This window comes from Amblyomma americanum, chromosome 3 (genome assembly GCF_052857255.1).
Source record: "Amblyomma americanum isolate KBUSLIRL-KWMA chromosome 3, ASM5285725v1, whole genome shotgun sequence".
NCBI lineage: Eukaryota > Metazoa > Arthropoda > Arachnida > Ixodida > Ixodidae > Amblyomma > Amblyomma americanum.
In genome coordinates this window covers 5540494-5552926 of record NC_135499.1, presented here as the reverse complement: position 1 = coordinate 5552926, position 12433 = coordinate 5540494, and positions in this window count along the sequence as shown.

The window sequence follows — 12433 nt, the reverse complement described above, 5'->3', positions numbered from 1 at the left end:
ATTCGGAGGAAATAGACTACCACAGTGTTCTTCCATCTTCAACGCGGAGTGCTACGCAGTAAAAAATAATAAGTGAGAACCTTCAGAAATGCTATTATTTACACAGACTCCTTAAGTGTACTTACAGCTCTCCATTCTAAAAATGCACGCACCCCTCTGCTTGGTTACATCACAGACAACATAGTACCTGCCTTAGCTCAAGGACAAAATATAAAACTGTGCTGGGTCTCGAGTCATGTCAGAATAAAAGGCAATGAGACAGCAGATGTGTGTGCTGCTAAAGCTCATGGCAAGGAAAAAGTAAATATACCGTATAATGACTGCATGAAATTAGTAGCAAGGAAACTAAGGAAAAAATGGCAGTTGGTTTGGAACAATGCAGTAAATAATAAACTACACTTGGTAAAACCAGTTTTAGGTGAATTTAAGTCGTGTGTGCACCAAGAACGTTTCAGGGAAGTGATCTTATGCCGTCTCCGAATAGGCCACACGCACCTTACGCACAACTTCCTACTAACAAAACAAGACAAACCTGTTTGCCAAGAATGCGGAGATGAACTCATCGGTAACCACATTTTATTCTCATGTGTGAAACTGGAAAACTAAGAAAAAAGGATTTCACTCAATTTTATAATGAATGCATTCCTTTTCATCCATCACTGCTCATAGATAACGTCATTGTTAACATACCTTCTATTTTTAGCTTTTAAAAGAAGCAGGCATACTTGAAAAACTAAATTTTGAACCACTGCCTCACTTTAATGCATGATACACCTTCAGCCATTTTCTCATCCCCGAAAAGAAGGCTGAGGTCTTTCTTTGATTGTTTGGGAGCCTCAGGATCCTTGCCCAGCCAAGGATAGCCACTGAGGCTACCTGACCTACTTTAAGGCTTCTACAGTTAGCCTTTTCCAAATTTCTTCCCCTATGTTATCACTAGGCAGTACAATATTTTAGGCCATCTACACCATAGATAATAATATCCCGATTGTAAACATTCTGCACGAAACTTATATTCTATACCGTGAGCCTGGCGCATGATGGCCTTAGCTGCCTATGTGCCATAAAACTCAACACAACGTTCAGACTGGCTATTTAAAATCCTGCGTTTAGGTCATAACTATAGGGAATAACATGGCACCCCCTGTATACCATGAGTATTCCGCCCAAACATATTCTTTAAGAATAACTGAAAACACTGAAATGGCTCCATTCTGCCATCTTCTGCTTTCTGCCATCTGCTAATGGCAGTTGCTTAGGGCTTAGCGAGGCCGGACCGTAACAGGTGCTGGCACCACATCGCTGGAACTGCTTTATAAAAATTTATTTCTCGCCAACAAAAAAAAATATTTTTCGTTTTTTTAATATACGAAACTAAATGGGTTGACCATTTGGCTATTTTTTTTTGTCTAGCACTGTTGCTCACATAGCGTTTTCTGGTCCTCAGTGTGGCCATTTTTGTAGAAATCTATATACTTTTTTATTAAATTACAGAACAACGCAAGGTTCGAGTTTAATGCAAACAGTGCTAGATCAAGGTTTCAAGCAAAACCCCCAAAAAGTTTGCTTATATTTAGACTCCAAGTTTAGTTTTAAAAATGTGGAAATCTTCAAATTTTTCTCCTGTTAAGCACTTCCATTTTAAACCAAAATGGCATCATACACAGTTTATTTTTTGAGGCATGACAGGGCATTTCAATACCAGAGTACATGCGGAGATAAACTTTGCTGACAAGGACCGGTTCCTAACAATAATTTTTGCAAAATGCCCATATTAATGTTATTTCTTACACTTTGGAGCATGATATATGAAGAAAAATTTTTTTATATGAAAGAAGGTCTCTACACTTCTGTTGGGACTGGTCTTCCATGAATTTTCTCAGTGGAATCTAAAATGCCAAGAATTTGGTTCATCTCCTTTTGCATGGAATGACTCTGCTGTCCCCAAATTTAATTCTTGAAATTGACTGGGAAGTACTGTAAAAAAAATTGTTTCGTGAACCTAGGTGCCTGTGAATTGTGACAAAACATTCAAGAAACAGGCAATTTTCTTTGTTAAGGTGTTCTGCCTAGATACTTGCCTAACGGAGCATTCTTCTGCATCAAGTGCCGTATTGCTTGCTCATTGCCTTTCTTTTTGACTGGTTCTCACATTTCCTTGTCAAGTGTGAGTGAAATTTGAAAATGGGCAAGGTGCCACCTCTTTTTGACACAGAGTGGCACATGGCCAGAAATGTAGTTTGAAGCAGTGGTCATTTTCTTTGCAATCACTAAGCGCCAGCAGACTGGTTGGAAATATGCAGAAATCACTCTTGCTTGACAGTTCAGCAGCCGACCATGATGCAGGAGTACCTTTACTGCGAGACTGTTTATTGCCATGGGTGCGCTCCAGAAATGCCACCTTGTAGCACTCTGTATGTAGCCACTATCTGCAAGTTACCACATCTGTTCTTCCATGGCCGAGATAAAGGTAACACCCCCCTGTCATCATTGGTATCCAAACAGTCTCCTTATACATCGCTCCCACTATAGTGGCAGTGTTTATCGTGCTGTTCGTCCTTTGATGCAGCCACAACATTAGAAGATGCATGCAAAGTTAGTGGGCTTCCTCATAACAGGAATATTGAAAGGACTCTGAAAATGAACACTGAAGCTTGTTTGGCTGGCTGCTGTTTACTTCAGAAAGTTTTGCATAATACCTTTTCTGTGTGCTCAACTTACTGCTCTGCCATTCCTGCATTTTTTTTCTTCTCATAGCAGGGATGAGGGACGTTCTTCAGGAAGGCCATGCATATCATGCAAAACCAGGTGGTGTTTTTTGGATACTGCATGGTTATGCAGGCATGCCTCGTTAATATGGTACTTTGATCCCACATCAAAACTGTCCATAAAACTTGGGAAGAAAAATAAAACAAAGACGCATTTATTCAGATATATACACAGGGATTACATTATGCTTTTCCAAGTTGTAATCTTAGAAACTTGAACATTTCCCCGGTTGCAAAAATTGCACTGCGGTGCGAAGTGCCTCACAGGCCGTGAAAGACATGATGCCAGGATTCGCACTGTGTGTCCGATTCTGTGTTTGCTGTTGTATCCACAGTGGCCCTGTAGACAACTTGCTTGTTCACCAGTTATTCACCACTTCCTGGGTCTACTGCATCAGCTGCAGGCATTCCTGCAGACTCAAGAGGAGGATGTCATTGATGCGCACATTCATTTTCCTGTGACCTCCCTGTGAGGAATGTGATTTCTTGTCTGCTCTGTGACAACGATGGTGAGCCAATGTATATGTGGGCTTTGTTGGATATGCAGAATCTTTCCAGGTGTCTGTGTGCGTTTGCACCTTTTGTACTGGAGTTATAGGTTCCCCGGTTCACCTATCTGTTTGCATATAGTTCTGTACTCATGATAGCACCATTAGCAGGTTCCCTAACTAAATTCCAATTCTTGTGCAGGATGTATGCACAATGACAGACACTGCACTGCTGAGATGAGCCGTTCCCGAATCTGGCAGTATCGATGCTAGAGTCTGTGTGTCAAAGCTGAGGTCAAGCATTGGACCTGTTCAACTCCCAAAGTTTAATTTCGATTTCATTACTCACTGGTCGGACCAAATTAAATTGTTCTTGCTGCTTATACTCGTAAATTTCGAGCTTTGAACTGCTGTTAAGCTCAGTTCTGCGCTTAACCGCAGTCATATCTCAAGTCCAAAAGACCAAATACCGCTTAATTTTCATCGCAACTTTTTTCTTGTGCACTTTTTTTTTCCCGAGTGGTCATCACACTGCAAGTGAACAGCTTTGTTTCCATTATTTTTTTTTAGTGGCTTTGTTCTCTTGCAGGTGCAGGTTGGTGCAACAAAGGTTGAGGAAGCTTCCATTCTTTTTTTTAAAATGCTGAAATGCTTATGGAGGTGGTCATCTGAACATTTATATTTATTTTCACATCCTGCAGCCTCAGGTGAAACTGTGGCACGAGGAGGTGAAAAAATACGTACCCCAGTGTGCCCTTATAAACACCTGTCCAGTGATAGCAGGATCTAATACACTGTATATTGTGCAGTGGAATTTTTTCCTTACACATTTCTTTGTACACTTTTTTTCCAGAAGTTGTTGCCCTCGTCATCCAAGAAAGTGATGCGGCTAGTGCTTTGCAGAAGAAAGCCACTGACATATTGGTTCGCTGCCTGATTTTGTTCAAGCTATGCAACAGCTGAGGTGCTCTGCAGACTATATCAATGAAGCCTTCACCAACATTGGCCAAAACATAGTTAAGGTACTGTGCTTCTGCTAAGTGTGAATTCTTTGAGGCCCCGATGCCAACATGGTGTGAAAATGACATTCAAAAGATGTCTTCACAAGTTTACGGTGGACTGAATTGTATGGAAGCAGTCCTTTAACAAAGGCACTGTCTCCTCATTGCTCTTCAGAGCAACCAAACTGCCATATATATAGCCAAGAGAAAATCGGACAGCGATTCAATAATTCAATGTCAAAGTGGTTGCTTTCTGTGCCAAACGAGCCGCAATCGTTATGCCAGGTAACTAGGCCAACCATTTTTTGCCTGAATAGAATGCGGAAAAAACAAACATAACATCGGATTTTTTCAGTGCACAGGATTCATTGTACACTGGATCCCGCTGTATTAGGTACGGTTTCTTTAACGACAGACTGGGGTACATTTAAATTATTGTTTTCACGAGCATAGCAAAAATGTAAAAGTCAGAGAATGGTGGTTTCCCCAACCTTAATTGCAGAGTATGCAGGTGTCAACATATCTTTGACATATTGTAACAGGAAGAAACATTTCTGATAACCCGAGAAATTGTCTGAGCAGAAATAATTCATAGTCTGAAAAGAGAAAAATGCACGTCTACTATTGCCGACATTTTACTGCAGAAACCTGCAGTCATGATGATGATTCTTATGCATTCACAGTTCTAGCACTCTTTACTGCATAAGTCTGTGTAAGAGTGCGAACAGTAAATGGCAAGCAGCAGCAGCAGTGCATCATCCTTTCCTCTGTATTCATTGTCTGTGTACTTTACCAAAAATAAAAATTACGATTACTTACGCTGCGAGACCAGGCCGGATCTCATCAAACAAGCCATTTCCTACAATGTGCTTCGCACCAAGGCACTGCGAGTTTTATGTTTGAAACATAAGTTAAGGAGCTGCACAACAGAGTCCACACAACTTTCTGCACAGTGCGGATGTCAGACGAGTGATGTATTCCTTCCAGTCCTCATAAATTGGTAGTCAAACCACACCCTCGGTCACATGCAGCGTCACACTGATATGGATGTTAGTTTTCTGTACACTAACCAAAGAGGTGTTCTATCTGAATACATGGCTCTTTCTTCACTAATCAATTCAAGCAGTTTGTCTATCATCACGCTTACCGAGACCTGGTTAAATGACATGATTTCTGACAATTACATTTTCCTCTGCGACTCCGAATTTAACATATTTCATTGTGACCACGTCGGCCGTAGGGGTGGTGGTGTACTTCTTGCCATTAAAAAAAGAGGTTACTGCTGTGCTTATTGAGGTCGTATCGTACCTGGAGTCAGTGTGGGTTCGTATGAAATGTGGTCCTACGGATGTCATTATTGGTGTTTACAGCCCTCCTGACATGAGCACTTTTTTTTCAATTGAATTCTGTGGAATGTTAAGCGAAGTTACTGTTCGATTTCCTAATTCAGGCTTACTATTACTAGGTGATCTTAACTTTGCAGCAATTAGTTGGTCTTCATTAACAGCTACAGCTAATGATCCTGAAGCTCAGGCTTGCATGTTTTTTTTATTGCAACAACATATTTCTGAACCCACGCATTGTTCTGCCAATGTTCGTGATCTTATCCTAACCAGTAAACGTTTGCTCCAATATTACCCTCTTAGAAGGCCTTTCTGATCATACTATAATCACGGGAAAGCTTAATTTCAAACACCACAAGAAAGCAACTCGGAAAAAACAAATCAGCTGCTACAACTTAGCAAACTTTGCCGAAATAAATGCTGAGATGACTGTTTTTGCTGAGCACTTTCTTCTAAATTTTTTCAACACGTTCAGTGCAGGTCAACTGGAACCTGTTCAGTAAAAAACATGCTGCTCTTATTGACAGATTCATGCACTAATCCTGCGTTTTGGTTTAATCGGCACCTACATCGCCTAAACAGTGACAAAAAACTCTTTTACAGACAGGCTGACTGCTGGAAACGCTACAAAGGCTGGAAATGCTACAAAGCATGCGATAAGGATTAGCAGTTGATGTCTAAAAAATGGTGTCATTACATGGCATCAATTTTTTGGGGAAGAAGCATTCGAGTGCTTTTTATTTATTTACACATACTGCTGTCTCTTCTCATAGAGGCATAACAGGGGTGGGCTACACAGCATTTCATTACAACAATGCCAATAACATGGTTAGGCAGTTCTTTTTGAAATTATTTAGCAATGCATGCAGAGAACCGTCCAAGTTGTTCCATAATTTAACGTTCCGTGGACCTTGATATGCCGGCCTTGATATGACGTAGATATGCAAGCTTGAGCCATTTTTGCAAGCCACCCAAGACAAACACATTAGGTAAAAAATTGTGAAGCATAGTAGTGATGTCATTGTTAAACAGTATGAGAAGACGGGACACATGAAAGGAAGACAAGCTACACAACCACTGAAGCAAATGGATCATTACCAACTTGCCCAAACAGAAGCTTTAATTTAGTGGTGATATGTTCACTTTGTTTCAAGAACTGGTGAGCGGTTTCAGCAGCTTTGCACCGTACCAGTATTTTTAGTTTTCATTTACCCACTGCAGTACGTTTTTTCACATTCACACTGCCCTGATATAACAACTACCAGCCCTTCTGACATGTATGATCCTGAAAAACTGAATGAAATTTGGGTGCGCAGAAAAACCCATATACATGCGCCATAACCCACAACATTTCCAAGGTAATCATGAGGGAACATGCACGCTCCATTCACTGGCGTAATGCCAGGCAACTGGTGCACAAGGCAGCAGCGCACCAATGAAGTTTTTTCTACACAGCCACATTCTGCAAACCTTTAAGGCTGACAAAACAGAAGACAGCAGTGCAGCACAAGGTCATGACTGTGACTCAACATTTCTGGATGATAGGATTTAACAAAAGTGACCATGGAAAACTCTGTATCAAACATGCACATAACTAACATACAACAGAGAACCGTACACTGGTATGGTTTATTAGGGTTCAACGTACCTAAGCAAATCAGGCTATGAGGGACGCCGTAGTGAAGGGAACTTCGACCACCTGGGGTTCTTTAACGTGCACTGACATCGCACAGTACATGGGCCTCTAGAATTTCGCCTTCATAGAAATTCCGCAGCTGCGGCCGGGATCGAACCCGCGTCTTTCGGGTCAGCTGCCGAGCGCCATTACTGAGCCACCGCGGCGGGTCGTACATTGGTGAGTTGTTTGTATTCCATGGCGACAGCAGCACCACAAGACAATGGCACAGGAACAGCACAGCCCCCAAGTTCTTGTGTCAATATCTTTTGGTGCTTCTTCTATCACAGACTGAATATTCTATATTCAGTACTTATCATGATAACTTGGTATCTTGCAAATACTTTAAAAGTGAATATTTACAATGAACTTAAACACTATTACCCATTCTTTAACTACTCATAACATGCTTCAAGTTTGTTTGCTCATACTGATTACTCATACAAGACATGTTAACCAGTTGTAGCATTTGTCATTATGAGCAGGCAGTGGTGGTGAAAAACACTTACAGTAAAAAAAATACAGAGAGAGAAGAGGCTATCAAATACGGATGCTTTGCTAAACCATGTTGATGACCTCTGTTAACACTAGTTATGTCAAACTGAACTGGTTGCCGCTCATTTAAGGTGCTGAATCGAGCAGGGCTGGTCAGAAACGTGCTTATGGAGTGTCTTTATACTGTTATGAAGGCATCAACTGTACAGCAATTGTAAACGTCACTGTCATTTTGGCTCAGGAGGGCTAATATTTTAGTGTGAAAGTACTACTACATGAGGTCTAACTGGCTCACAGAATTAGTGTGAACCTTGACCTTGAGGATGACCTTGGCTAACAAATAATAAAATATTGCCGTGACTGGGATTCAAACCCACGGCAGCACAAGCAGATCAATTTCGCTGGCCTGTGCACGAGAACACTATGCTGCTGCCGCAGACGACCACGGCTCGCGTTGTTGCCATGAGGCTTGGCACATACCCACGACAGGGGATTGGCCAGGGTTCAGTGGGGAGACCCCATAGAATAAAGTAAACTGGCGTCAAGCTAATGATTGTGCCTTGGGTGAAATTTCAGAGTAATTTAAAAGAGAAGGAAGAAACAAAATACCGGGAGAGAATATCTGAGAATTAAATAATTAAACATACGAAAATACCCAAACGCTCTTTTGAATGCGGAAATTTTTGAAACAATCAGCAAGGGAATCTGCCGGTAGTTAAATAATTGTGGAGGTGTTCGCAAACTTGATGCAATGCAAAACCCCTTGCGCTCACGCCGAAAGAGTTGAGAAGGGGAACCGACAAAGTGAGACCCAACTTTGTAATGGGAATTTCTAGGTGCGCTCTCCTCTGGTGTGCAAACCTCCAGCAAGAGAGTAGGAAATGCTGCAATGTCTCGACTTCACCACAAGCCGCACAAAGGTTTCTGGGACTGAACCCGCATCTACATAAGTAAAGATTTAAATGGGGAACCCTGCACCGCATGAGTGTCATCGCTACCTCACACTGCCGGGTTTTACATGCATGAGCCTTCCATGGGTACATGAGATGTTGGCAGCCAACGGTAGAGAGTAAGGGATCGTTGCACGTGGCAGTTATAAACTGAAAGCGCTGAAATCGAGTCATACCAAAAAGAACAAGATTAGGGACGCTACAGGCAACAGGTGCATTTAGAGCTTATTTTGTCAAAAAGTCTGCTGGTTCATTTTGTAAAATACCACAGTGGCCTGGTATCCAAACGAAGCGCACCTCTTTCACCCATCCAGGAATAAAAATAACTTTAGTGGGCGTCTCAAAAAAGCATTTCATGTGGACTCCAGCACCAACAGAACAGACAGAGAATCGGAGAGGAATATCACCTGAGAAACAGTTGGGGGAATTCAAAGTGACCAGCCCAAGAGCCATAAACTCTGCTATAAATATGGTTGTGTAATCCGGGACTCTAAACGAAAAGCTCCACAAGAGAGGCTCAAAAAATAGCAACCACTGCCTTCCGGTTGGCCCCAGACGCATCTGTAGCAATCACAGTATGTTGCGGGTAATGGGCAAGGTGATCAATGAGGAGTCCAGTTAATGTCCTTGCAGGCAGATGCTTCGCATTAGGTAGGAGATTATAATCAAAAGCAATATCCACAAGGGACGCTGCCCAAACAACTCTGCATACAAAATTGAGATGCACACCAATGTTGGATAAACCTTGGCTAATGAGGAGTGAGAAAGAGGGCTGGGTGACGAAAATAGGTGTAGCCACATCAGGAGCCAACTCAAATGCCCGCAAAAAAGTCCTGACAGTTAAAAGGTGAAAACAGGAGTTAAGGTCGGGAATACGAGCCTCCAGGTACAGAACTGCGGTGGAAACTGATTGAGGGAGACCTAGGCAGAGGCGCAGTGCGCGCCTTTCTAACAGCAGCAACGGATGAAACTTATATTTAGGGGAGCCAGAAAAATTATGCAGCCAAATTCCAAAATGGGTCTGACATAGGCAAGGCTTTGTAGTGAGGTACAAGCATGTCCCGGTGCATGCCAAATTTCCTATTACTCATCCATAGTAGCCTACCTAGTGCACACTCACCTTTCTGAACGTTAGTCTTGATGTGGGGCCGCCAATCCATACTGGCATCATAAATGACGCCTAGATACCTCAACGTTTCTACCTGAGGTATGCTGTCCGAGCAATAGTGTAGCGATATATATATAGAGGCATGTTGGTTTTAAAAACCATCACGCTGCTTTTATGCACATTTAATACCAAATTTAACGTATCCAGCCAAACCGCGAGCGCATTGAGGTAATCCTGGAGAGAACGATATAGGGCATGAATGTCTGCTGCCGAAGCAAAGAAGGCTATGTCGTCTGCATAAACATATACTGTAACATCAGGGTGTACTGGAATGTCACAAATCAGCAGATTGAATAGAAGTGGCAGAAGTACAGAACCTTGTGGCATGCCTCTGGTTTGGGCATAGGTGTCTGAGGTGAAGGAACCGTCAGAGCAAAAGAACTGCCATCCTGTTAAAAATTCGCGGATCCATGCATGAATGTAGTACGGCGGGTGTAATAATGCCAATTTACAGAAAAGGGTCGAATATTCAACACTGTTGTACGCTTTAGCAATGTCGAGCGTCGCTAATGCTGATACTTCTTTCTTGCGCATAGCAAGGCGGACTCTGCTGTCTAAATCGACATGGGCAGACCAAACGGAGCATCCGCGGCGAAAGCCAATCTGGGCAGAGCTCAATGCGGTCACTACTGGAACATGCGTGGATAGGCGGCTGTGCACAATTCTGTCTATGAGCTTTACCAAATTGGATTTTAGAGCTATCAGCCAAATGTTATCAATATGGAAGCCTTTTTTTGTACCTTTCAAGAGCAATATTATTTTCGCCACCTTCCAGGAGTGCGGCAACCATGCAGTTTCCAATGATGTATTGACCAGATGGGGGGGTCCCGAGTGAAGTCTTGCGCTAAGATTTTGAACATACCGACCGTAACACCATCCCAACCCGGAGCTGAGGATTGCATTAAATAAACTGCAGTTGTTAACTCTGATTTGTCAACCGCAACATAGTCTGAGCCGGGGTAGGGGGCGAACAAAGGGACTCTATGCTGCTCCTGAAAACGTGAAGCACGCCCTTGAGCAATTCGCTCTAACTCATCTTTCGCCTCATGTGGAGAGAGCACCACTGAGCTGCTTAAATGCATGGCTGAGGAGTTCACATTCTGTTCCATAAAACGATACAAAGCTTTCATATTTTTTGGATTTGACAAATAGGTGTTCAAATTTTGATTGTAGTCATCCTTTGCCTTTGCTATGGTTCGTTAAAACGAGGCCGAGAAAAATTTGTAGTTGATCCAATTTGCCTGGCTCTGATTATGCGAAAGGGTCCTCCACACTGCTTTCCTGCAACGGAAAGCTGTCTCACACGCGTCATTCCACCATGGGGATGGTGATTTCTTGCAAATAGCAGAACGCACAGTGAACTGGGATCTCTCCGTAGCCTTCAAAACTGAAGAAAAATCTCGCTGAGCCCTGTCGGTCACACAATAACAAGGATCAGATGTAAGGGAGGCGCACAAAGATGATTTGTAGCCTGCAACTAATTTTCGGGCAGAACCATTATCTTGGAGGGGCTCACCAATATGGTGAAAGTAATTGGCAGGTGGTCACTAGATGTGCCACAGTCAATTGTGGACCATGCCCCTATACCTACTCCTCTTGCTGCCAAGGACAAATCGAGAACTGAGCGTTAAGTGTCTGAGGATGAAGGTTATGGCCCGAGAATTGCAGCAGCGCACATTTTCTGACATCCATGCCCATAACATATGTCCATGTGAATCAGTATAGGAACCCCAGACGACGTGATGTGAGTTGAAGTCCCCAGCAATGATTACCCTGCTAGAGCTTGCAAGTAAGCTGTCTAGGTGGTCTGTTCTGCATATTCTATTTGGAAAATAGACGTTTGCGACTGTGACAGTAGAGCAGTGCGGCAAAGTGAGATTTATAGCTAGAAGCTCACAATTGGAATCCATTACTTTTTAGTTATTAATGCCCGGTGACACAATTTTGACGAATTCAGGGTCACGAACCCTCCCCCCCTGCCATTAATGCGGTCCACAGGGAAAATACAAAACCTGTTTAAAGAAAATGACTTAAGAGGGAAGAGCCAAGCTCCTTGCAAGAGCAGAATATCTGGGCTATGAAAAGATAGAAGAATTTTTAAATCGGGAAGAGAAGATGCAACAGAGTGGCAAATCCACTGGAGAACCTTTACACCTGCCATGATGCCTATTTGAGAATAGAGGCTGAAACAGCCTTTTGTAGCATATCTGACCTGGAAGACACTCTAGAAGGCCCTTTTTTTCTCTTGAGATGGGGAATGGAGGACTTAGAAGGAGTGGTTGAAGCACGACGCTTCTGTTTAGGACACGCCATTTCTACATCATTAGTGCAAACAGTGTTGCAAGAAAGACTTACAGGGGCGCTGTCGAGAAGCGGCACGTGAGACGGTACCTTGGGTGATGACGTGGCAATGAAACTTTGAGCACAGTGTTGCTGTGATGTTGATGCTGGTGGAATTACAAGCTGAGGTTGAGGAATAGCCTGATTTGCAACAATATCAGACAAGGCCTGCGTGAAGCTGCTAAACATGCGCTCAACTACAACT